General features: G+C 50.4%; 1 long non-coding RNA gene across 1 annotated transcript in view; it reads left to right on the top strand.

Annotated features, from left to right (window-relative positions):
* Positions 1 to 453: 453 nt before the first annotated feature.
* LOC119086482 overlaps positions 454 to 27,139 on the top strand; it is a 40,355-nt gene continuing 13,669 nt past the window's right edge. The window contains exon 1 of the long non-coding RNA XR_005089775.1: positions 454 to 649. This is a non-coding gene — a long non-coding RNA (uncharacterized LOC119086482). The remainder of the gene's footprint in view (positions 650 to 27,139) is intronic.

Raw genomic sequence — 27,139 nt, 5'->3', positions numbered from 1 at the left:
TCAGGGACCTTCCTCTAGACAGGCAGAGGCTTTACTCAGGCTGCTTTGGTGTGCATCTTCCAAAATGTGCCCAAGTCAGACGAGGAGGCTCCAGGCACCACCCCTGATGGGTTCTAGAACCTCCCTGGGTGTGGGCCAGACTGGCCACCTTATAACACTTGCTGTTCATCGACACAAGTCATCTCCTGTTAGCTCACGCTGGCATCAGGTGGGGTCCTTGACATTCAGCGGTCTGTCTATGCAGCTGGGGCCAGCTCCGCTGAGATGAGGCTTTGACCAGGGTCATTGGCACACAGTTGTATCAGCTCTGTCTCTCTGCTATAATTCAAGGCCAAGGACCTCGCCTTCTGAACACTTGGGGTTTCCCCAGGGCTCCGGCTTGTGCCTTGCCCTAGAGGACAGCCAGTGCCTGGTCACATGGTCAGGTTGCTTTCTCCGAAGCTGCAGCTGCAGTTGTATGCAGTAAGGCTTGGACAGAGTGCGGAGGCTTGGACTTGGGACAACCCTGAGTCCTGTTCTTCTAGTTCCCTGTGACCTTGCACAAGGCCCTGGAATCTTTGAGTCATGCCTTCAGAAGTTGTGATGTCTGTGTCTGGGGCTGTACTCCTTACATGTTGGTCATGGGACGAACCAGATGCTCAGGCTCCAGGTAAGACGAACATGGGTTTCTGGAGAAGAGACTGTGGGAAATGACCTTGTGGTCCCGAGCCTGGACAAGTAGCCTTGAGTCTCCCTTTCCGGTCCCAGGAGCCATGGGGAGAGCACCCTGACTCTGGCAGGAGATACAGGGTACAAGGAAACCCCTGGGGAGAATGGGTGGTGCCGTATGGCTCTGAACTGAGGTCAAGGGTGAGCCCAGGTGCTTTCCAAGGCACCCCAGGAACAGATTTAAATAGTGCTATCACAGAAGACCTAGGCTGGGACAAGAGTGGCCATTCCGTGAGGTGCGTGGCAGCTCCTCCAGGCCACCCATGACCGTGGCTGGGGAACCAGTGCCGGTACAAGCCTCACACACAATTCCCTTCAACAAAAACACCAGGTGCAGCCTGTGGGTTAGAATTTCCATTTACATCACCTGGGGCTTTTCTGTCCAGCCTCCCCCTCCCCCACCTCCAAGGAGACTGTCATTCCCAAACCCAGTGGACCGAGTCTCTTTCCAGGGCTGTCCTCTTGTTACGTCTCGGTACCTGGCAGGGCTGCTACTTACCAGAGACAGAATGCCCAGCTTATGCACGAGACATGGGATCCCCAAAAACTAACCTGCAAAGGCAGAGCGCGCGCGCGTGAGGTGGGGTCAGGAGTCCTGGGTCTAAAGCCAGTCGTGACCAGAATGGCCTTGGGAAAGCCAAGCTAGTTCCTTTGTGTCGTCTGAACACAAAGGCGAAAATGCTTTCTCAGAGTCTGAGGGCGGGGTTCAAATAAGCAAGGAGGATGAAGGGCCTGGGATGGTGCCTGCCAGGTTGCAGTTAAGAATTCAACAGGGCATCTGTATCACTTCCACCGCCTGGAGGTTCAGGAAACATCGCTGAAGAGCGGGTAGAAAGGATTGAAGAGCCGGAGGATGGAGAAGAAGGTCATGAAACATTGCCATTGAGACCCTCAACACACAGTAGCTATGGATCCCTTCATACGATTCCACCATGGATAAAGGATGCGTCCAGGGGGGGTCCATCCCTCCCCAAAGAGCCGATGACTATTAATGATTACTGGGGGTGTGTGGGGTCTTTTTCTCTAATGGTGTAGCCATTGGGGGGTGAGGTGAGGAGAAAGGGATCCAAGGGAAAGAAAGGGAGGTGCCAGATGGTAATGAGGGGCTAATGTAATCACAACACATTATATACATATGTGTGTGTGAGTGTGAGTGTGAGTGTGTGTGAGTGTGTGAGTGTGTGAGTGTGTGTGAGTGTGTGAGTGTGAGTGTGTGTGAGTGTGTGTGTATGTGTGTGAGTGTGTGTGAGTGTGTGAGTGTGTGAGAGTGTGTAAGTGTGTGTGAGTGTGTGAGTGTGTGAGTGTGTGAGTGTGTGAGTGTGAGTGTGTGTGAGTGTGTGTGAGTGTGTATGTGTGTGTGAGTGAGTGTGTGTGAGTGTATGAGTGTGTGAGTGTGTGAGTGTGTATGTGTGTGTGAGTGTGTGTGAGTGTGAGTGAGTGTGTGTGAGTGTGTGAGTGTGTATGTGTGTGTATGTGTGTGTGTGTGTGAGTGTGTGTGAATGAGTGTGTGAGTGTGTGAGTGTGTGTGAGTGTGTGTGTGAGTGTGTGTGAGTGTGTGAGTGTGTGAGTGAGTGTGTGTGAGTGTGTGTGAGTGAGTGTGTGAGTGTGTGTGAGTGTGTGAGTGTGTGTGAGTGAGTGTGTGAGTGTGTGTGAGTGTGTGAGTGTGTGTGAGTGTGTGAGTGTGAGTGTGTGTGTGTGTGTGTGTGTATGTGACTGTCAAAAATTAAAAAAAAAAGGAACAGATCAACGAGAATAGAAGAATTATAGTGGCCCAGCTCAGGCAGTCTTCTGCTCCTTGCTCGGCACATCCCCCAGGAGGCAGCCCACTGAACGAGCACAGAATTCTCGAACACAGAAAGCATGCTTATCATTCTTTTAACTGACAAGGAACCAGGAGCCAGATGCTGTGGTAAGAACACAGATGACCACCACATCCGTCTTGTTCTCTACTTCTGCCTGGGCCACCAAATACCAGAGCAGTGGCAGACACTCAGGATACATGTTCTGAATGAGTAGTGCATCCAGACAGGCGACCTAGAGAAAAGGGCGTGGAAGCGAAGACTCACAGCACGGGTTCTGTTTGGATTAGGGGAGAAGAAGGCACGGTGGGAGTCAGGATGAGAGACGTGACAGTACCTAACTAGAGGCAGATGGTTGCCAATCTGCAAGCTTGCCAGAGTCCTGGGGGCTTTGCCTTGCCACAGGCTGTGTGCTTGGGTGAGCCGAGGGCTTCAGAGGAAAGAAATCAAGACGGTATGTTTGTTCATCAAACATTTGCTTACCTTGTGCCTGTCCTGTTCGTACCTCCAGGAAGGCCATTAGGAGGCTGCGGAGAGTGCTGCCTGGCTAGCATGGATCTCCAGGAGGGCCTCAGGCTGGAGTGGAAAGACTTGGGCAGTGCTCCGGGGCACAGGGCAGGGAGGGGCTGCATGCGGCAGAGGGCAGATGTCAGGGAGTCGGTCTCACACAGTTGAGGCTGCAGGTGGCTGAGGAGCCTCCTGGGGAGGTGAGGGAGGCTGTGAGTGGACACTGTGGGGAAGCTGCCCTAGGGATGTGAGAGTCTGTCATCACGGGACAGCCGCTGTCACAGGACGGGCGGTCCAGGCTTCGCGTGCACTCATGACTTCTTCCCTTGGTGAAGTTTCCAAGAAAGTGCATGGTTTCTGAGTCTCCTCCATCCAGAACTGGCCCCAGTGGGGCTTTGAAAGGTGCCCTTTGATTTTATGGGCAAGTTTGAGGTTCCTAGGAAATGCTGCTGTGGGTTCTCTAGAAGTACTTCTAAACACCCAGGATTGAAACCCTGTGAAGTCCACCACAAGGTTGCGTAAGCAGCACCATGAAGTATGTTCCCACACTGCTCATTCCCTTCCAGTCCTGCTTGGAGCCACGAGGAATGCTTCAGAGATAGGCAGAAGCCTCTCCCTGGACCCCGGTCCTCTCCTTTGTGAGGGATGACTGACAGCTCTTCGTTTACGTCTGTTGTTACATTTCAGTTTTCTTATATCCTCTTGTTGGAGATAGAAATTCAGAGACATTACTTTTGTTATTATTTGGAGACAGGGTCTCACCGCATAGCCCCGCTGCCCTGGAACTCACAAAGCCGTGCACCACCGTGCGCCTGCCGAGGTGGGTTATACAAGTATAAAATATATGAGTTATCGCTGGTTAAAAGTGGGGTGAATAACGTAGCAAAGGAGACGCAAAAGGGGAGAATAGGAATACTTTTCCTCGATGGCCACTTTGTTCAAACTTGTTTATGGCTGCCCTGTGGACCTACGAGGGTCCAGGTCTCAGTCACCAGCAAGTTCCCCTCGGGTCTGTCTGAATCTAGAGCTACCAATCCAGGGCTTGCGTAGCTTAATGACATGTGCTTTTGAGCTGGGGGTGTGGCTCAGTAGGTAGAATGCATGGAACCCTGAATTCCATCTCCAGCAGTGAGGACCTCAGCTGTGGTGATAAATGCTTGTAATTCTACTGCTTGGGAGTTAAGAGGCAGGAGGATCAGGAGTTCAAGGTCATCCTTGGCTACATAGTCTGGGCTGTATGAGACCTTGTCTCAACAAAACCAAATTTAAAAAAAGAAAGAAAGAAAGGGAAAAAAAGAAAAGAAAAGAAGAATGTGCTTCTAAGCAGGTGCCAAGTCACTGTTTGGTGATGAGAAGACATTTGTCTCGTAGTGTGCCTGCTGGCAGCCGATGTCCACGGCTATGTGTGCAAGTTGTCACGGCGTCAAGCGGAGCCAGACCTGAGTGTCCTGCAGCTAGTTGGCAGGTTGATTTGGCCTTTGTACCTGACCCAAAGTTCCCAAGCCCTGTAGGCTACCATGACCTAGCTCTTACAGGCTAGGGTAGGCTCAGGGTCCTCAGGAGGACCCCCATGTTGTCAGCTTTCGGGGTGTGAAGTGAGGAAGCAGTTGTGATTTACTCTGGGGGGGCTGACGAGGAAGAAGTCTGTGCTCGAAGGACTTACGAAGGGGACTCAAGATGGGGGACGGATCGTGCCTCTGCTGGACAATGTTTGGATGCCGCCGGCACCTCGCCCCCAGGTCAGGCCTGTGCCCGACACTGTTCTCTACAAAACATGTCATTCATTCCTGCACGTGGCCCTGCTCTTCTCCACCTGCAGGTCAGGTCTGTCTCACTGCCCTTCCCCAGGTCACAACGCCGTTCTTTCCTGTGTGCGATCTCCTCTCCTCCACCCTGCGGGTCACCCCTGAACACTGTGTGTCCCAGATAGGGTGAATCACCTTAGGTGTGAGTGGAACTTCGCACTCAGATCTTGTTGAGTAAAAAGAAGACACATTGAGCCGGGCGTTGGTGGCGCACGCCTTTAATCCCAGCACTCGGGAAGCAGAGCCAGGCGGATCTCTGTGAGTTCGAGGCCAGCCTGGGCTACCAAGTGAGTTCAGAAAGCGCAAAGCTAACAGAAAACCCTCGAAAAAAACAAAACAACAAAACAAAAAAAAAAAAAAAAAAAAAGAAGACACATTGAACCCTGTCTGCTGTCCACCCTGGGCTCTACTCTGTTGCCAATGCCCTCTTAGGGAGTGACGCCGAGAGGCCGTCATAAGATCTGTGGTCATTTAAACCTGGCGTGCAGAGCATTGCAGTTGGCTCTCGTCCTGGGATCTTTCTGGTCTGGCTTTGAATTTCCTTGGGAAATATTCAAATGTAGCTTCTGGGTGTTTTTTTGCTTTTATTTATTTACTTGTTTCTGTTGTGACTTTCTCTAAATAGTAATCAGTCTTCTAGGATGCTCTTTGCAAGTAGCTGCCTCATGGGCTATCTTTGTTTGTTTGTTTTCGAGACAGGGTTTCTCTGTGTAGTTTTGGTGCCTGTCCTGGATCTCACTCTGTAGACCAGGCTGGCCTCGAACTCACAGAGATCCCCCTGCCTCTGCCTCCCGAGTGCTGGGATTAAAGGCATTTGCTGCCGCTGCCATCACCACCTGGCCTCATGGACTATCTTAAGTTGAGGTGGCAAAGGGCTGGGCCCTGTCTCTCTAGAGGACTCAAGGAGAATGAGCTCACAGCCGAAGGGACTCACTTGCCTGGCCAGAGGAGGGTAGTTTTCACTGGGTGCACTCTGTAACACCATCTCCACCTTTTCTTCTTTCATCCAGGAAGAGGCCAGATGATCTCATCTTGTCCTCCTCGTAATCCCTAGGATGTGTGAAGGCACCACGGAGGCCAGACCCCCGTTCTGCATCCGAAGTGTTCACTCTTGCCTTGAGCCTCCTCTGTGAAGCGATGGCCCAGGGTGTGCAGTGGACTGTCTCACGTCTGCAGGAGGGACATAGGCCGTGGTGGGCGGCACCCAGAAAGACTTTAGAAGGCTAGATAACAGAGGCAGGCAGCATGCGGAAAGCTAGGGCATGACAACATGGCCCCAGGGTGACAGTAGACAGGGGACACCCACAGGCAAAGCCGGAGCTGGGCTGGTGGTAAGAGCCACGGGAGCAGCGATGTGGATGGAAGGGGCGCAGGGGTGCACTGGTCTGAGGCTGCAGTAGCTCCTCTGTGGGTTAAAGCAGCGGCTGCAGGGAGCCTGGCTTGGGGTAGACAGCTAGGGCGTGGGCCAGCTAGTGCTGTTTCCCAGAGGGCTGGTGAGTCTCACCTCCTCATTCTTATTGCCCACCCAAGCCTTCCTTACCTCTCTTTCTCTTTCCCTTTCCTTGTCCTTGGCTCTCTTTGTATCCCCTTCCTCCTCCTCTTCCTCCCCCTCCTCCTCCAAAACGTGTTGTGTGATATATGGATGGTGGGTGTGAGACTCATTTGAGGCTGGCAGTGGAGGGTTAGATGTGGATCCAGTGAACTTTCGGAACCAGTCTTTAGATGGAGACCTGGGAGACGCGGTTCTAACAAGTGTTTATATACACTGTAGTTTGATGGTCGCTCTGGATGGGTGTCTGGGAGATGAAGTTCCAGCAGTGCTGAAGCATGTGGTAGTTTGATAGAATTTGTAGGCGTAGCGTAGGTTTCCCTGGGCAGATATATTTCTACTCCACTACTCATCAGCCTGTTGTGTGTTCATTCTCTGCTGGAGTCCATGTTCTATGCTCTGGTTAAACCCCGGTATGCATGGCGTCATCTCCTCCAGTACGTGTGTGTGTGTGTGTGTGGTGTGTGTGTGTGTGTGTGTGTGTAGACTGGTACATCCCAAGTGATGGAGACCAGAGCAGGTTGAGGCCACAGTTCCAGCCCTGAGGTTCAGGGAATCTGGGCTGCTCTGTCTTGGCCTTCAGCTGGCTGGAAGAGATCCACCCTTGTGATAGGGCAATCTGCTCTATGTGGGCTCTACTCACTTACATCCGTATCTCACTTAGAAACACTCACAAAACACCCAGAATAACATCTGACCAAATATCTGGGTACCTTGGGCAAGCTACGTTGGCACATTAAACTAGCTTTCACTGCCTCTAAAATATCATGTTTCCGATATTCATAAGCATATCTAGTCCTATGAAGAAGCATGTGCAGCTATGGACAGGCACAGAGCTTCACAAGCAAGCCTGAGTTCTCTCCATCAATTAACTAGCTGGCGTGGGTCTTCATTTTGTTACCTGTCTTAGACAAGAGTGTGCTTTGTGTCATTTTATAAATATAAATCCTGTCTGTCTTCCTTGACGAAAGTGTGTTTTATAAGTTAAACTTCTCTTTTCCCTCTTTCCCTTTCTCCCTCTCCTCTTCTCTGCTCAACAGTATTTATTTGGCACTTAGCAGTTTTCTCAGGCACAGGGCAATGTGAAATTATGAAGACATTTCTGCAACCAGCTATGAGTTTAGACTCCAAGAGATGACATGGGTATGGATGTGTCCGTCAGAGTTGGAGCCACTGGCTGTCTCCCCTGCCTAAGCTTCCCTCAGCACACCGGGCACTAACCTGCAGCCTGCAATAACGTTGGGGTGTCTCAAGAAACACCTACCACACGGCTGTTCTACACAGAAGCGTCTGGTCTCTTCCTCCTGAAGTCAGGACCGCGGACCAAGAAGGCATAGTGTTCAGCCGCTGGCCCAGACCTCAGTCCAATCAGTCTCTTCACGACATGTGTGGGTGATCTGTGCACAGGGCAGTCAGAGAATGCTTCTGACAGATGGATCAGGAAGGTTTTCCCATAGGATTCAGGGGAGATCGACAGCCTGGCTGCTGCACTGCTTTCTTGGGACAGTGTTGATGCTAGGTAGTTGGGAGAGAGAGGGATTGGACTCTTTCTGGGTCAGGCCTCCAGAGAGGCCCCGAGTGGCCCTCCTGGGGCTCAGGGGCAAGGTTCAAATGCACATGAAGTGAGAGCACCAGCCAAGGGTGCTGCCAAGAGGGGCAGCTCCAGTTCACACCCCCACCCTCTTCTGGAGGTGTCCTGGGCAGAGCCCTTCACCTCTCCAGGGCAGCTTTCTCTCTAGCATCTGAAGTGGATGAAAATCATCCCACTTTGGGGGCAGACTCTCAGCGTGGGGCTAGCCTGGTACAAGCTGAGTGTGGCTGCGTGTGTCCTTTCACTGGGTGGCAGTCTGCAGTGGAAGGAGCTGAAACTGGGGAGGGAGCTGCTTTGGGACAACTCTTGGCTCCCCATGGGCACTGTAGGAGCAGCCTGTCATAGTAGGCTGTCCCGGGGATTATGTGAGATCATGCATGAGAAACACCATAGCAGCAGCTAGTCATCATTGTAAAGGCAACAGTTGACATTTGTAACTGCCCTGCAACATACAAGCTTTGGGGTAACCCCAGGACCTGGACTCTTACCCAGAGCCAGGTGGGTGCAGGTGGAAGGAGGAGCTGTGTTTGACCATGGCAATAACTTCTGGATGGTTCTGATCAGACCCTAGAGTCTCAAGAAGATTGTTAGGAAGTGCAGAAGTTAATGTGGCATGTTGCTAAGTCGATTTCTTTGAAAAGGTGTTCTCTCTTTCTGAGGGATGGCAGCTGAGGCGGTTGCCATGGTTACATGTTGTCTGGTTAGCATATAGAGCAGTAGCAAAGATGGCTGGCCTGCAATCGATGGCCGTGGAAGGTAAGCATCCACATCCCCCATCTGGAATGTTCTACTGGTGCATCTTCCTCCTTTGGGGCTCACGTTTCCCAAGCTGATGTTATTTTGTGCCTTGGGTGGTTAGGCAAGGTGGGGAAGCCGCTGTGTGCATTCAGGGTAGACGGCACTGCACCCAGTCATCTCTGAGGTAAAACAGAGAGTCCCCTGGTGATGTTGACTGAAGATCACGTGCTGGGAGGGCATGGAGGAGAGGGGGTAGTTAGGAGTGCAAGCAGCAGAAAGGGAAGAGAGTATCCTGAGAAGATGCTGGAAAGAGCGACCCGTGTTCATGGGGGCCGCTGGGAGCTCTATAGTAACTCACCAGAACCTCTGTGATGTAACTAGATGCCAGCTAACATCCCATAATGTGTTCAATTCTGGGGGTCCCCAAACCTCTGGGGGACCATATTGTGGGGGCACATGGAGGAGGAGTTGGTTCCCCTTTTCATCTTGGAATCATTTGCCTTTCTTCTCACCTACACTTGGCTCCTCACATGGAGAGAGAGAGAGAGAGAGAGAGAGAGAGAGAGAGAGAGAGAGAGGAGAGAGAGGGAGAGAGGGAGGGAGGGAGGGAGGGAGGGAGAGAGACAGAGTCCTGGGAGAGGTGCTACATCAGCTTGTATCCATCTCCTCCAACTGTAGACAAAATGAGGATGAGGTCTGTCTTAGGGTTTCCATTGCTGTGAAGAGACACCATGACCATGACCACTCTTATAAAGAAAAACATTTAATTTGGTGGTGGTTTACAGTTCAGAGGTTTATTCCATCATCATCATGGTGGGGAGCATGGTAGCATGCAGGCAGACATGGTGCTGGAGAAGCAGTAGAAATTCGCACATCTTGTGAAGGCAATAGGAAGTTGACTGAGACACTGAGTGGTATCTCTAGCATAGGAGACCCCAAAGCCCGCCCCCACAGTGACACACTTCCTCCAACAAGGCCACACCTACTCCAACAAAGTCACACCTTCTAATAGTACCACTCCCTACGAGCTTATGGGTGCCAAATATATTCAAACTAACATAAGTTCCTGCCCAAGATGCCTGGGCACAGCCGGGATAACTAACCATAGAAGGCATTGCCAACTATAGCTGTGACTCAATTCCATGGGATTTGAAAGATGACACCAAATTGTTCCTAGATCCTAAGATTGGCATCTGTTCATAATATGCATCTGAGAGAGAGAGAGAGAGAGAGAGAGAGAGAGAGAGAGAGAGAGAGAGAGAGAGAGAGAGAGACTTACCTGCTATGGCACCACCTGGGTATAAATATTATTCATTTATTTGTGTGTATTTATGTGTTTGTATATGTGCAGGTGTGCATGTATGGGTGTGTACATGGGCTAGTATAGTGGTCAGAGGTTGGCACTGGGTGCCTTCTTTAGTCACTTTCAACCTTATTGTTATTGTTTTCCAAAGATTCTTTCGTGTGTGTGTGTGTGTGTGTGTGTGTGTGTGTGTGTGTGTGTGTGGTTTGTTTGTGAATGTGTATGTAGATGCCCAACACTGGAAGAGGGCATCAGATCCCCCAGAGTTGCAGTTAGAGGCTGTTGTGAACTGCTCAATGTGGGTGCTGGGAACAGAACTGCTGGGTCATCTCCAGCCCTTGTCCTTGTTTTGGGTGCAGGATCTCTCACTGAAGTTAGACTCACTAATTCGGCTGGGTCGTCTGCCCCACAACATGGGGATTACAGCTGCATGCTGCCTTGCCCAGATTTCCCACATGGGTTCTAGGAGAATGAACTTAGGTCCTCATGCTTGTGAGGCAAGCAAGCACTTTACCAACTGAGCGGCCTCCCCAGCTCCATGGCTCTTACCTTGTAATGTAAACTACCATTCTTTTCTCCAAGCCTACACATCCATCTGTGGTTTCTGTTTCCTTTGGCCCGTACTGGATCATATTCTACGTACAGGTTTGAAAACCTTCCCTACCTCATTTAGCAATCTCTTACAGCATTTCTGTTAGCTGGAATTCTGATCCAGCATCTTTTACAGTTCCTATGACCTCATCCTCCAGCACCTACACTCTGCAGAGTGGTGTCCTTCTCCATCCACACTTACACATCAATCTCCTCCCCTATCCACACTTACACATCAATCCCCCCCCCCATGCATACTTACACAGTGGTCTCCTCCTCCATCCACACTTACACATCAATCTCTTCCCCTATCCACACTTACACAGCGGTCTCCTCCTCAGTGCTGGGCAGGTTTCTGCCACACTTTGCAGACTCTGGCAGTGCTGCTGTGGCTGATGTTCCGAGAGCCCCTGCTTTCTAAACTGGGCCATTAAGAGGATCCATGTGGACAAGGGTAGAGTCCACTTTAAAGAAATGTGTTCCTAGGTCTCCCTTCTGGCTGTCCATGGTCCTGGTGATTTTTTTTTTAAATAGGCCCTGTCACTGTCCAGTAGACTGTTTTAGTTTGCTTTTCTGTTGGTGTGATAAAATACCAGGACTAAAAGCCAGTTGAGGAGGAAAGAGTTTATTCCATCTCACAGCTCATGTTCCACCATTCAGGGAAGTTGGGGCAGGAACTGAAGGCAGTACCTGAAACAGAGGTCATGGAAGAGTGCTGATAACTGTCTTGCTCATCACGGCTCCCTCCACCTGTCTTTTTACACCATCCAGGACCATGGGTTCCAGGAGCATCACCACCCCCAGTGGGTTTGGCCCTCCCTTATCAATCATCAACTAATCAAGAAAATGCTCCACATGAGCTTGTCGACAGATCAATTTAGTGAGGACATTTTTCTCAACTTACATTTCCTTTTTTTTAAATAACTCTAGACTGTGTCAAGTTGACAAAAATCTAGCCAGGACAGCGACTTTCTTCTCCGATATCAGCCTGGACTCCCCTGGGCTGTCTGCCCCATCCCTGCAGCATGCATGGTGAGTCTGCTTTTCTCTAGGTCCTGGGGCAGAGCTGCGCTTGTTTTCCTTTTTGTCACTGAGTTCCTGGTTCTAGATGTAAAGTTCCTCCCTGAAGAAGCCCTGCTCTCTAGTGACAGAGCTCCTGATCTCTCCAGGATGCTTGCTACAGAGTTGTAAGGAGCAAGCTGATGCCTTAGCTAGAGCCGTCAGCCATAGAGAGCCTGTTAGGACTTGGTCTTTGGCCTCAGAACCTATGCCTTTACTAACAGCTGGCTGTTCACCATAGAGCTGGGCTGCCTGCTACGCCATACCCTTGCCAGCTGGCCCTTGCCCGGTAGGAGGGCAGAAAGTGAGTGATTTATAACAAACAGAAACTCATCTCACAGTTCATGTGATTGGAAAGTTCAAGGTCAAGGGTTTGCGGAGAGCCTTGCACTATCGTGACATGGTGGAGGATCACCGGACATTGTGTTTGTCAAAGGTAGATGGGTGGATGGATAAATACAGACAAACTTAATGCTGGATCACTGAACCATTCCGTGCCCTCGACCTGCTGACTTCTCAAAGCTTCTTCTGAACACAGTTGTATTGGGAATTGAGTTTGCAACACAGGAATGTTGGGATACATCCAAGTTGTTACAGTCTGTGTGAGGTTGCACCATCCTTTTCTAACTCACAGATCTGGACTCAGCAGGTCACAGAGCACACAACTCTACCTGGATACACTTGGTTTGCATGACAGTACATGAAAGGTCACACCGGGCTACCTGTGGCCAGAAAGAAAATTCTCATGGTTCAGTGGCTTGCACCTGCTCTGCAGGTTTAGCAGAGTCCCCAGTCCCAGGAAAGACCCAAAGTAACCATACGCACAGTGCTGATGTGTATATTTATCAGGTGCTTGCTTAATATTATTACCATAATAGTAATTCTTGTTATTTTACCTTATGGCTGAGCCATGTTGAGATGTCAAAGCTGTGCATGTTTAATGAATGCAATTTGACCTTTGAAGAGAAGTATTAATCTGTGATTAATTATATACATATGTATATATATTTCATATATATAAAAAATGTTTCTTGACTGTATCTACCCTGATTTTCCCATCCTATCCCCTTGACACCTCTCCACCAACACATCCCCTTCTCATTTTCATGTTTCTGACCCTTTGTAACCCTCAAGTCTAGTCTGTGCTGCCTGCTAGACTATTGACTTGTCATGTTGACTTGATATTTCCCAGGGCTCGTGCAGGTTAACGTAGCTACAGCGAGTGAGTTCCAGGAGTGCAATGGTTGTGCTGGCGATTGTTGTTTTTTGTTTGTTTTCTCTTTTCCTCTTGACACAAGCCAGAACTGTCTGGAAAGAAGGAACAGTCTATGGGATGTTTTCTTGATTAATGGTTGATGTGGGCAGTGCCGTTCCTGGGCCGGTGGTTCTGGGGTCTATAAGAAAGCAGACTGAGCAAGCCACAGGGAGCAAGCCAGTAAGCAGCGCCCCTCCATGGCCTCTGCGTCAGCTCCTGCCTCCAGGATCCTGCTTGAGTATCTGCTGTGACTTTCCTCAATGATAGATAATGATGGAGAAGTGTAAGCCGAATAAATCCTTTCCTCCTCAAGCTGCTTTTGGTCATGGTCTTTATCGCAGCAGTAGCGAGCAGAGTAGGACAGTGGCCACGTTGGAGTCCGGAAGAGCAAAATTTACACCGCCGTTATTCGTCTCCAGGCGCTTTAGTAAAGCTGGGGAAATGGATAATGTGGTCCAACTCGGAGGAGAGTAGAGTGGTGGGTGCCTGGGGCTGAGAAGAGAGGGAACCAGTGTGGAGGAGGGGTGTGGCGAGTCGTGGGTGGGAGGGGTAGAGAGAGGGTCTTGTCAGGGGGTCAGGAGAGGGGCAGGCAGGTGGTGGTGGGGGTAGTACTTGTCAAAGTTTTAGTCATAAAAGATGAATAGGTCCTAGATGTCTATGGCACCTGTAATCATCAGAACCTCGCCTCATACTTAAAACTTGACTAATAGGGTAGTTTGACACTAGATGCCTTTATATCAAAAGATTATAATATAATACGCTGTGCCATATGTTAATAGTGAATTAATTGCTCATTTCACTGCTGCGACAAAATTTCCGAGAGCGTGTTAAGTAAGGAAAGCGTACACTGGCTCATGGTCTGAGGCTGCTGTCCATCGTGGCGGGAAAAGAGAGGAAGCAGGACCATGATGCCCTCCAGGTTCCTCAGTGTTGTCCCGAGGGACAACAGGCTTTCTCTCTTTTCAAAGCTTTAAAAAAAATCCCAATTCTTGTATTGTGTATGCGTGTGTGGCTGTGTGTTTGTGTCTGTGTCTGTGTGTATGTGACCATTGGAATTGAAGAGTTTTTAGGTGAACACAGGAAAATGGATGGCTGATGCCTCATTATAGCTGCACTTATGGGATTTCAGAAACCATACCCTCCTCTCACCCTGTTATAGGGCAAGGGAGCTCATGAAGAGATGGGCAAGGCTTGACTGTGGCTCCTGCCAAGCTGGAGGCGGGGCTGACCCCTGCAGAGTTGCCTGTGCTGTCTGGCTGGACTCTTGGCCACACCAACCTTTGCTACCTTCTGTTCTCTAACAATGGTCATCGGCAGCGGTTGGCAAATGCTTTGGCTTATTATTGTGCGTATAATTCGGACATTGTCCTATTGAGCAAACACAGTTCCCCAGTGTCTTTGTCCAGAAGCTTCTTATCGTCTTCCCGGTTCCTTAATCTCATCAGGGAGCTTTGTGCAGAGGGAAGAGGAAGGCCGCTAGAGCCTCCCGCCACCTGCTCTTGTGACTTAGCCCAGATCCCTTTGGATAACCCGTCTGTGGAAGGAGTGAGGCTCCTTCTGGCTTCAGGTTTCTGGGGATAACATGAGATGGTGTGTGTGCAGTTCTGGGCACATGCTGAACTCTGCACCATCAGGAACCCAGGCCTTCTTCTTCCTCCTCTCTCGCCCATTCTTGCCTCTGAACTGCTTTCTCTCTTCCTCCCCTTCCACCTTTGACCAACGTGTCCTCCATTCCCCTGGTCTACACTCGTCTCCTTGGCTCCCAACCTTGGAAATAAGAGTGAGCCATGTCGATGCAGGTCATGAGATGTAAAAGGAGTCTGGGATGGAGCTAGGTTCATTACAATTTGAAAATGACTCTGCCTCCCGAGATCCGGGACAGGCACTCAAACTACACAGAGAAACCCTGTCTTGGAAAAAAAAAAAGAAAAAGAAAGAGAAAGAAAAGAAAATGACCAGCGTCACTGATGATGATGTGTGGGGTAGACAGCACCCATTTGAATAAACCTGACCACAGTTCTCCACTGGAAAGGCCTTGCTGGGGAGAGGGTGTGGCTGTCCCGCCACTCCGCTGCCCCTTGGCATACACGGGATGTGCTCAGGCTCTGGAAGACACTGTCTGGTTTTCGCTCACACTTCCGCGTGACTCACCCGTGTCCACGCTGTCACTCTTTGCAAAAGTTCCTCTGGGAGGCTTGGGTTGAAACAGCTGGCACTGCTCCCAGCTGCCTCTTTCATGTGACGCCTGCCTCCGATGTCCTCTATCTCTCGGTTCAGGGTGTGTCTCTACAGGTGTCTTTCCACCTGGGGAGAGTCCCTTCCGAGCTCTCTGCAAGGAGCCCCGGTGCCCATTTGTGTGGGGCATGCTGGTGTGGCCCTGGCTGGCAGTCCGGAAGACCTCCACTTTGTGCCACAGACACCACGATGCCTGCGGTGTGAGCTGTCTTGTTCCACAGCACCCACAACTGGGGAATGTCTGGGCTTAGAGCCCAGCTGAGCTGTGGCTGGGACTCTAGGACTGTGGCCTCAGCACCTTGCCCAGCACCCGTGATAATGTTGAAGGCGGCAGCTGTAGACCATCTGGGGCAGCTCCAGGGGAAACACAGGTGCTTGGAGACCACACGCCCCCCTGCTCTCCCAGCCTGCAAGTCTATTGCAGTGGTCTCCTCCTCTTGCTCATCGGACCTCACTCAGAGAGCTGCAGCCAGGAGGAGATGCCTGTTTAAGCTTTTCTGGTTTCCTGGGCATGGTGTCCTCTGAGGGCAGGGGCTGTGTGGTGTTGGGCAGCTGAAGATCCAGACGGTCATGGATGGTCTATGAGACGGTGGGTGACAGCCTCCTGCAGAGATGAGCGCATTAGGACATGGTTGTAACACGGCCTGCCTGCAAGAGTGCTTCCTTGCCGGCTTGGTCCTGACACTGAACTGCAAAGGCCATATCATTGTCTATTCATAATTGAGGAAATGGGGGCACAGGGCTGCTCCTAGGTGAGAAAGCCAGCACCTAAACTCTGTTGGCTCTAGGATCTGACCTTATCCACCGCATTGCACGGCAGTGTGCCAAACACAGATAGCAAGAGTAGGCCTGGGATGTGTAGAGTGCTTGCCTAGCGTGCATGGAGCCCTGGGTTCTAGGCCCAGTGCTGCATAAGCTGCATAAAGTGTGGTGGTGCATGCCCCGAATCTCAGTATGCAGGAGGTTGAGGCAGAAGGATTGCCAGGAGTTTGAATTCAGCCTGGGCTATAGAATGAGACATTCAAACAAAAAAGGAAAGAAAAAAAAAGAAAGAAAGAAAGAAAGAAAGAAAAGAGAAAGAAAGAATAAAATCTGTTTACCTTTCAGATGTCAGTAAATGAAGAGGGAAAACTGATAAAAATGTTTTTTTTTTTTATGTGTGTGTGTGGGGGGGGCTGCTCTGGACCCCCCAAAAGGCTGAGATTGTTCTTCTAAAACCACAATCAATATATGGATGCATTAACATCATAAAGGGCTTGGCTTTTCTTGGCCCAAGAGGAACGGCTCCTGGGGCATGAATTTAATCTCACGTGTCTGGATCTCACTGGTCCTCTCAAAAGGACAGGGTTCCTGTACCTAGATTGTTCCATGTGGTGTTGAAACTGGAGCTCAGGGGTGAGTGTGGCCTGTGGTCCTGAAGGCTGCCCCAGCCTCCATCTCTCCATCCCAACCTGTGTCTTGGTGCTTGTTGTGACTGCTCCGGCCTTCACGAGCCCCGGGCTGCACCAGCTACCAGAAGAGCACATGGTCCTCTGTCTGTGTCTGACCCTCTGCTATGAAGATTCTGCAGGTGAACTCTGATTTCCTAGGAGTGGTTTTCAAGTATCCTCCATGGAGATCTGCCCTCTGCCTCGCTCTGATAGTTAGGACTTTGAGAGCTTTCCATAGAGAGCAATCATTTTAGAGTTAAGATGGCCTCACCAGCTCAGCAGACACCTTCATTTTATAGAAATGTTTTCAGGGAGTATCTTGTGGGCATCTGAGGCTCCCCCATGTGCCATCAGGGAGCCCAGAGGTAGAACTATTGTAAAAATACCAGCCCGGGAGGCGTCCTGCGTACGATGCTGTTTGGTCCTGGTGTTGTGAGACATGAGAGGTTGGCAGCAGGCACCCAGGCCAGGAGCCCAGTGCTGTTCCCACAGTCATCATGGGTGCTCACTGTACACTTCGTGGTCACGCAGCCATGATGAGCGGTGACATTTTCCTGTAGAATGTTGATAAGAGACAACTGTTTAGATCTCTACCCCAACAGTAGTCTGTGTCTTGGTGACAGAGGTCTCCAGTGGTGAGATCTTCAGCTGTGACCAAGTGAGTGTGGCCCTTTCATGGGCCACTGATTTTACTCAAAAAAGGGAGCATAGGGACTGGAGAGATGGCTCAGTGGTTAAGAGCACTGTCTGCTCTTCCTGAGGACCAGGGCTCAAAACCCAGCACCCACATGGCAGCTCACAACAGCATATAACTCCAGACTCAGGAGATCCAGTGCCCTGTTCTGCTTCCTGGTGCCCTGCATACATGTGGTGCACATACGTTCATGCATACAAAATACCTAGGCTCATAAAATAAAAATAAATCGTAAAAAAACCCAAACACCAAAACAACAAACAAAATCAAGCTAGATTATTCAAACCCTGTGTTCTCCTTCCGTTCTTCTTTCTCTTTCTTGTCCTTCCTTTCCTTCTCTCCCTCCTCTTCCTTCTTTCCCTCCTCCTCCTCTTCCTCCACCTCCTCTCCCTCCTCCCTGTCTCTCAGAGCCTTCTGCATGTTAGGCAAGTACACTATCACAGGACTAGATTCATAGCCTTTTAAGAATGTTATTTTGGATTTAATTTTAAAAGTGTGTGTGTGTGTGTGTGTGTGTGTGTGTGTGTGTGTGTGTGTGTGTGTGTGTAGGTATGTGCATGTAAGTGCAGTTGCTCATTGAGGCCAGAAGAGGGCATTGGATTCTCCTGAATCTGGAGTTACAGTCATTTGTGAGCTACCAGATGTAGGTGCTGGGTTCTCTCCAAGAGCAGTCCATCCCTCTTAACCACTGAGCTCTCTCTCTAGTGCCCGTCCTTAAATTTTGACACAGGGTTTCACTAAGCTGCCTAGGTTGGTTTCCAGCCACAGCTTTCCAGGTTGCTGGAAATTCAAGTCTATGTCACTAGGCCTGGCTCAGGCATTTTCTTGAAAAGAAAGTGACCCTGATGCTTCCAGATAAACAGCTAACAGTCCCTGCTGCCAATCATAAAAGTGAAGCTTTCAAATTGAAATCTGAGTTTTAGAAAACCCCTTTTCACTCCTGTGAGTTTAAGAGATTTCTAGCACACAGAGACTTCCCCCCATAGACCGGTGGCTGTGTGAGCACTATGGCTGAGCAGTGAAATGCGTCAACATTCCCCTAGATCTGCATAACTCAGTGAATCAATATTTGCCTAATGACTAACTCACAATGTGGCAAAATCATGAATGGATAAAACCAATCTATTCACAGTGCATAATGGCTAATGGATTTTAATGTCACCGTGTATAAAAATATCAGGGCTGGGTTGTGACTCAGCCTGGTATGCAGGAGGCCCCAAGTTAGGATCCCCTAACACTGCATACAAACGGGTGTGGTTGTGCATGTCTGTAATCTTGGCACCTGAGAGGCAGAGGCTGGAAAGTCAGAAATTCAGGGTTATCTTTGGCAACAGAGTGAGTTCAAGGCCAGCCTGGGCTATATGAGGTCCTGTCTTAACAACAGGAATAGCCGATGAACGGATTCTGGATTGCCATTGACCTCTAAGAGACTACTGCTTGCCAGTGTTGGAGTAGTGATAAAAAAAAGTAAATCTACAAATCCCTAAAAAGCCCCATTGCCTTTTCTCAACTTGTTTGGGGCTTGATTTTCTTCACACATTGTAGCTAAACAGCAGAAATTTGCAGATTGACCTGAGCTGGAACCAGAGGTTTGCTAGTGAGTCAGATGATTAGGAGCTCTGGGCAAGCGTGAGCCTTCGTCCTTCTGAACAGTTACTCTTGAAATACGAAATTCATTTAAATATGTAATGGAGTTAGTTATGGCTATGGTTGACTATTTTGGGGTGCTGGAAATTGAACCCAGGGTCTTGTATATGCTAGGTGAGTAAGCTACCACTTGGCTATACCCTTCCTCCTGGAACTCATAACAAAAACAAACAAATAAACAAACAAACAACCTGTTCATTTGAGATAAAGTATGTTGCTCAGGCTGGCCTTGAACTTGTGAACTTGTTATCCTGCTGTGTAGAGCTCCCAAGACTCTGGGATTACAGACCTATGCCAGCTGGCCCAGCTCTAGTTATTGTTATTGTTGTATTTTGAATCAGGGTCTCATGTATCCCAGGCCAGCGTGGAACTTATCTTGTAGGTGGGGGTACTTTTGAATGTCTGAACCTCTGCGCTCCACTTCCTGTATGCTGAGATTACAGCCACGCAGCACCACACCTATTGTATACAGTACTGGAGACGTCCCGGGGCTTCACACAGTCTAGACAAGCACTCTACCAACCGAGTCACACCCCCAGCTCCTCTAATTATTTTTCCGACCCAAACTGATACATATCTATTTATTTTTCTCAGCAAACACCATGAGCTACATTCCATCTGAACAAAAACCCTTTGGGCTGTTCAGTCCTTTAAAGAGCCTTATCAAGTAGTCTCGAGACAAAACCATGGGGGAGAAGCTGCCCGCCTCAGTTTGAACACTTAGGGGACTTCCAGAAAGGCACCTGGCTGCTGAGGACTTTCCAGGAGCCAAGGCAGGCCCCATCTGCTGTTCGCTGAGACCTTTCCCAGGCCCAACTTCTGCCTTTTCTGTAAACGGCCTAGGTCTGCTGGGATTTGACTCAGGGACAACTGGACCTGTCTCCTCCTTGACAAAATACAGAAAAGCAAGTGCAATGTGGGTTCCGGCGTTTATTGCTGGACAGTGTGTGGATCTGAGGTTCAAAAACATCCTGGCAGTGAGGAACACGTGTCATCAGGAAGCTCACGATGCTGGTGACAGGAGGGCCACCATGGATCTGCTCAACCCCTACCCTGCTTACCTGCACCTGCCCTCAATACAGAGCCGTCTCTCCTCTGCATGAGGCGAGGGACTCACCGGCACTCGGTGACATTGCTCTTCAGTGCCCCTCCAACGGCTCATTATGGTTCTCCGGACACTCTGTGAGCTCTCTTGGGTTTACAGTCGCTGTTGGCAAGTGGAAAGATGTCTTTGGGCCTGGTGTCCGTGACGAGTGAGAACATGTCTGGGGAGAAGGGATAGGGTATCGAGAAATCTGTCTGTCCAGCCCCGTGCTACAGACAAGCAGGCGTTCACAGAGAAGGGCACTGAGAGCTGCATGAGGGACGGCTGGGCGTCCATGCACAAGGGACTCAGACGGACAGCCAGGTTAAGGCGATGCAGGCGTAGGGAAGGGCACGCACACCGCCCCTTCTGTGTCCACGTGCCGTGCCGGGCCGAGACTTAACTGATACTGTTGATCTCACCTCGGGTCTTGTGAAGTCCAGTGTTCTGCAGAGACTCAGAGAAGCTGGGGCACGAACTTGACATTCAAGGAAGACCAGAACCCAGGAGAGAAAAGAGGGTCAGGGCGAGCACTGGGGGTTAAGGAGCAGTGGGTGACGGCAGGGAAACAGGAAGTTGGGAGGCTCACGCGTCTTTTTAATGGCAGCAAGGTGTCTTAGGGTGAGGCTTGGGCTCCAGGGCGGGCAGATGGTCTTGAACACCAGTTTCAAGTTTGGGTCCTGTGCTTTTGGCCTTGGGGAGCCATGGATTGTCTCTGAGCAAGTGACTTGGCTGTCTGAGCTCTCGACTCACACGAGGCTCTGAGAGTGACCCCAAGCAGTGACTGATGGGAAACTGTAGCTCAGGAGCCTTTGGTGTGTCTTCATGACGGACAGCAGGGGATGAAAGGTGAAGGAGAAACGCGTGTCTGTTGTTTAGAGGAGTGAGGGGCAAACAGAGTGGAGGAATGGATATGGCACCAAGCCTCCGGCCCGATGCCACAGCAACAAAAATATGCTGGTTTTGTTTGTTTACGCACCCTTGTGTGTAGATGGCTTTTATGAAGGACGTGTCTTCAAAAACAAAATCCGGCATGGTGTTGCACACCTGTAATCTCAGCACAAAGGAGGCTGAGGCAGGAGGATCATGGTGAGTGCGAGGTCAGACAGGGGTACATAGCAAGATCCTGCATCAAAACAAGCCTCAATCAAAGGAAACAAACAAACAAACAGAAAACCAAGAACAGGAGCCTGCCTCTTCTTCAGAACTTAGCGTGTGGGAAGGGCGGGAGGGAGAGGGCCATGTCTGAATTAGCTCACCCTGTGGCCCCTGATCCTTACCTAAGAAGACATGACGGAGGTCGAGGAGACACCAAGGTGGTTAGGTAGCATGGACGCTGAATTCAATCCCTAGCACACACATAAGAAGTCAAGTGTGGTGGTGTGTGCTTGTCATCCCAGGCCCAGGGAGGGAGGTGGAGACAGGGAAATCCCCTGGGGTTCACTCACCAGCCAGACTACCCTAATGGGTAAGCCTCAAGTCCCAGCAAGGGACCTTGTCTTGAGAAACAAGGTGAACAGCTCCCGATAAATGATACCTGAGGTTGACCTCTGCCCCTTGGCATGCAGGTTGACACATGTGCACACAGGAACATGTGTGTGCATGTGCACACACACACATGCATGCACATACACACACACAGAAGTCGGGGAGGGCTGGGATTCCTGGGGTGGATGGTAGATCCTTGAACTAAAGACTCAGTTTCCACCTGTTCTCCGTAGACTTCCGTCTCTGCTCCAGGTCCGAGGTGGGCAGTATCTCTTGGTCCCCGTCTCAGGGATGCCACATCTGCCGCTCATCCTGCATCCCTCATCCTGCATCCCCTTCCTTTGATTATGGCCAGACTCAGGCTCACCTCTCATGAGCAGACCACGGTGGGAGCAGTGGCCCTTGGCCTCTATGATGAGACTGCGGGATGACCGGGACCTCTGTTTGGCTCACTTGTTCATGCTTCTTAAGTTGGCTGCTACGTTGTGAGCTGTGCTGTGGGGATGTCCACATAGTAAGGAGCTCAGGTGTCTAGTCAAGAGCCGCACGAATGAGCTGAATGTTCCCCCCTCTGGTTCAGAGATGACCTCAGGTTGTCTTGTCCACAGTTTATGAACATCCTGTGTGAGAGGGACCAGCTGGCTACTTCCAGACTCCTGGAACAAGGAGACCATACACACATGTTGCATCTGGCTGTTGAGTTTGGGGATGTTTGTTACACAGCTGCCCATAACTGACACACCTGAGTTGTCCTTGCTGTTTCCATCTATAGACCTTGAAGTTGGACTGCGTGGGTCTAAATGTTGGCTTTGCCATTTGCAAGCCACATGATCTCAAGCAGGTTTAATTCAATGTGCCTCAGTCCTTTCCTCTGTAGAGTGGAACTAAGAGTAGCTGCTATGTCATGGGGTCATTGTGCAGATTCAATGAGACAGTCTGTATACATTGTTTGAGACACTGTAGCACCGAGGGAATGTTGGCCATTGTTACCACCCCTACATCTAACACAGCCTAATGCAAGGCTCTTTTGGACTCCAACCCATGTTGGCCTCTCCTCTTCACTTGGTACCCATGTTCTCAATGCAGAACACTAACTTGTTCTCAGAAGGTCTTGGATGCATGGATGTCTTGACTCTGTAAGATGGCTAGAAGACCCTGCAGAACCCCCAACACAGGCTAAGGAGCACAGTTAGATAAAACAAGCTCATGGCAAGAGAGAATATCTGCTGTGAGCTCATCAGGATCAGGGGTAGATATGGGGGACCTGTTGGATACTGTGGGACCAGGGCCCAGCACTGTCAAGTGCAAAGCCATCCTGTCGAGTTGGATGGGATAACTAGACAGGGATCCAGTAAGGCCAATGGTGGGGAGGATGGATGTCATTTCTGGAACAAACAGCATGAGGCGTGGGAGTGTTGGCTATGTGCTTGTTGACTAAGTGGGACACAAAGCCAGATGCTCCTAGTGTACCCCTGAAGTGGCTCTGGCTGGCATTTGGATGATGGGAAAGACACTCAACAGCATGATGGACAGAGAGCTGGAAGCCAGAGGAAAGGGTCTGAATGGAGAATTTGTGCACTGCCGTGGAACATCTAGCGGCTTCCACGGCCCCACAGCTGTGCTCACTGCTGGTCTGTGCATGGCTCTGCTTTCCAGCTCGCTTCTCACTGGACAGTAGCTTCCTGGGCAGGCCTTCAAGAAGATTGGCAGCAGCCAGGGGGAACAAGGACCCTGGCTGCCAGCGAGAGACGCCAGCAGCTCTACCTCCTGCCACAGGGCAGAGGAAGCAGTTGCATCATCTCCTGTGCTTTGGGATGCTGGAGAAAGTGAAGTGACTGGAAGGCTGGCTTGGGTCCTGCCCAATTGAGCCCCTTGGGCAGATAACAATATTTTTTAGGGTCTTGGGTTCCTAAGACCCCAACTGTCAAGTTCTTTGCAGCCCCAGAATTGCCTACTTAGCAGCCTGTGAGTACGAGCTGCAGATCCATCTACCAGCATGCATTTCCTGAGCATTGACTTTGTTCTGAGATCCCACAGGACACCGAGGGGCTGAACAAACCAAGACAGAGAGACTGTGCTCCTGGCTCCCAGGATCTAGGATAATGAGTCTCTGTATAGGCAGTCCCAGCTCCTAGAATCAATGGAACTGACCAAGGACATGGATTCCTAGCTCAATGACTTGGGGTGCTCCTAGCAATTAGTTGGTAAAAGCTGGGGATGTTCTATAGTTCAGTGTCTCATGGCAAAGAGTGACCTTGTTCAAAATACTGGTCAGCTATGCCTTTCTGGACTCCTAGCTCAGTGGGAGAGCCAGGTGTTAATTTGCTACACAAATGAGTAGTCACACAGTACCAGGGCTATGAAGGAAGCTCAGAGAATCAGCAGGATGATGCTAGACTCCCACACTTTCACGCCAGCTGGGCCTGGTGAATGATGTTACCCACATTCAGGGAAGGCTTTCTACTTGTAGTTAATCCTCTCTGGAAATTTTGGAAATGCCCTCATAGACACACCCAGAAGGGTAATTTCCCAGGCACTTCTCAACCCAAATCAATTGATCATTGTGGTTATCCATCATCTTTATCCATATGGTAAACTAGATTCTAGTCTTCTCTATTTTTGTAGAGGCCAAGGGTGGCTCAGTACCCAAAGCCATACAGCTCAACAGACTGGAGATCTGCCCAGGCCCAGATAACTAGTGCCTAGCCCAAGAGCCTTTGCCTTAACCTTGTATTCATTCCCAGGTCATAGTTATCTGATTTTCATAGTTTTCTGGTTATCATAACCAAATACCTGACGAGAGGTTAAGGGAGAAAGGATTAATTTGGACTGATAATTTGAAGGTAGACTTTGTCACGGTAGAGGAAGCATGGTGGCAGAAACACATGACTATTTGCTCATATCTCTGTGGACCAGGAAGCTGAGAGGGCACAGGAACTTGAGCAGGACTGTAAACCTCAAGGCCGGCCTCCCCAGTGATCCACTTCCTCCACCTAGGCCCTTGTCTCAGTTACTTTACAATTGCTGTGATAAAACACCATGAACAAGGCAACTTATAGAAGAAAGCATTTATTTTGGCTTGGGGTTTCAAGGGGCTAAAGTCCATGATGATGGAGAGAAGGAGCAGCTGAGCGCTCACATTTTGATCCACAACCATGAGACAGAGAAAGTACACTGGGAGCCTTTGGAAACCTCAAAGCCCAGCCCCAGTGACACACCTCCTCCAATAAGGCCACACCTCCTAATCCTTCCCAAACTATTTTGCCAACTGTGGACCCAGTATTCAAATATATGAGCCCATGGGGGCCATTCTCATTCAAACCACCACAGCCTCACCTCTTAAAGGTTCCCAAAACTTCTCAGAGAGCGCCACCAGCTGGTGACCAAGTGTTTTAAGTCCCTGTGAGGGACTTCTCACATCCAACCTATAATGCAGCAACCTTTCTGGTCCTCTTGCCTCTGACTGAGACTGGTTACTGCCTGTTCTCGGTCCCCTGAGCAGGTAGTAAGCCTGTAAGTAGGAAAAGCCATCTGCTCTGATACGCTCTGAGTGTGAGACTTGGGTGCTCAGGGCAGTTGAACTGTTTTGCTATTCCTACATTTGCCCTCAGTGATGAAATTGGCCAAGGCAGGAGTGTTTACACCATATAAATTGGTACAAACTATAACCAGAGCTACTTTTAATTCTAATACTCCCTGGAGCTGATTGCTGCGCATCTACTAGCATGCCACACCCCCAAGACCGAGGCTTCCTCAGTGGACACCTCTACCTCAGACAAGCCCCCGTCTGGATGGGATGTCAAGAGGCCTCTGGCTTCCTTGAACGTTTCTCTTCTTCGCTATGTGTCTGGAAGTCTCCTGTCTTTCAAAGGCCATGGTGGCCGGAGCTCCTATTTGCTGGGCTCTCAGGGTCTGGGCAGCAGAAGGGAATCAGGCCTGCCTACCACGGCTTTTCTTAGGTGGAGTAAACCATAGCAACCTCTGGCTCTTCCACTCCATATTGACGTAGCAGGGGCCCAGGGAGGATGGAGGGGGCCTCTCAGAGCTGACATATTCTTCTTGCTAACATGTAGTGAGAATTAAGTATGGAAGTTAAGTAAGCCTTGTTTAAAGTGACAGGGGCAGCAGGGGCCCTCTCCTCACTGAGAGACAGACAGGCCATGCCATGTTCCCTCTGTAGAGCACCTGCGTGTGCTGGGGTTCCCCCAGTGGCAGGCCCCCACGTTTGCTCCATCTGACAGATAAGGAAACTGAGGTGCAAAGAGGAAGTAACCTGTCACAGACAGACACTGTGAGGGGTGTCGGGAGAGCTTCTCTGGGGGGCAGAACCTGGGCCTGACTTCCACATTCTTCCAGGCTCGACACAGATCAATTCCGGACCAACGTTACATTGGGGCCCCTTGTGGGTGTCTCCATCCTCCCGACTCTCTGGAAGAAGGGGTTTCTCCAGCTGCCTATGAGAGGGCAGCAGGAAGTGCTGCTGTCTCCATGTCTAGCCTCCCAGGTGTGTGTCAGGTCCCTAGCTTCTCTGAGGCTCACTGAGGCAATTGGAAGGGTCCTGAGGCCTGGGAATTGCTGTGTTTTGTAAGCCAAACAAAGTGAGGCCAAGCACGGGGTGGGCACCAAGGTTTCCCTTGGCCACAGACGATGTCTAGGTCTTTCATTCCTTCATAGAAGCTTGCAATGCCCACTCCCATGTGGACTAGCTCATACATTTCCCCATTCAGCTGATGGTGAACAGTGTGCTATTTTAAGCTCACATGGAAGTATGTCTTTTTTTTTTTAAGGACCATCTGCTATGGGCCCCAGCCCAGATGATACAGTTGGAGCCTACCCACAGCATCCTCTCCCGCCTTCAGACGGTTCCAGGAACGAGAGTGAGTCAGACCCAGCTGAAGCCCGTCTTGTTAACCCAAGCAATAGCCCAGGGGCCCAGCACAGGGGACCACCTGCTCACGGGGCAGGTGTGTTCTGAGCCTTCTCCACACAGGAAGGGAATCTCACCCTGAGCCTCATGGGCACTCAGATCTGCCCTTCCAGATGTGCCTCTTCCCTTGCCAAGGGACTGCAGACAGTCACAAGTTCAAGCACAGCAGCTGCAGCTCCTGACAAGCCATGGCAGCTTGTCACAAAGCACGTCACCGTCACCGTGAAGCTGGGTGGCTCACAGCTTGGTCACTTCCTGTCGGGGAGGCTCTCGGAGGAAGCACTGCTGGATCTGCTCTGGGTGCAAAAAGAGTGGGTGTCACCAGGGAAGGGGCTGCCAGGGGTGGCGTCCTGGGCAGCTGTTGCCTGGGCCACCGAGAAGGTGATTTTCAACAACAACACAGAGCCATGCACGGCTCTCGCTCTCCAGCTGGCTGCTCTCTCCCTTAGCGACGGATGGCTCCTTGTGAAGAGAGGCCGTTGGCACCCAGCGCACAGGGAGGGCACAGCTTACACATCTGGCTTACAGGCCGTGCTGTGCAGAACTCCATGTACCAGTCCTTGGCCCGCATTTGCTCTTCTGTAAATACAGGCTAATCTGACCCGTCTCCTGTGGTACACATGAGTGTTAAGGAGATCCACATATGGGAAGGGTCTGTTCTGCTGCCCGGTTGATCATGTCTTGTGTAACTCTAAGCTGTGATGGTGCTCTCAGAGTCTTCTGAGAAGC

Source organism: Peromyscus leucopus, chromosome 22 (assembly GCF_004664715.2).
Source record: "Peromyscus leucopus breed LL Stock chromosome 22, UCI_PerLeu_2.1, whole genome shotgun sequence".
Classification (NCBI taxonomy): Eukaryota; Metazoa; Chordata; class Mammalia; order Rodentia; family Cricetidae; genus Peromyscus; species Peromyscus leucopus.
This window is presented reverse-complemented; position numbering and strand designations above follow the sequence as displayed.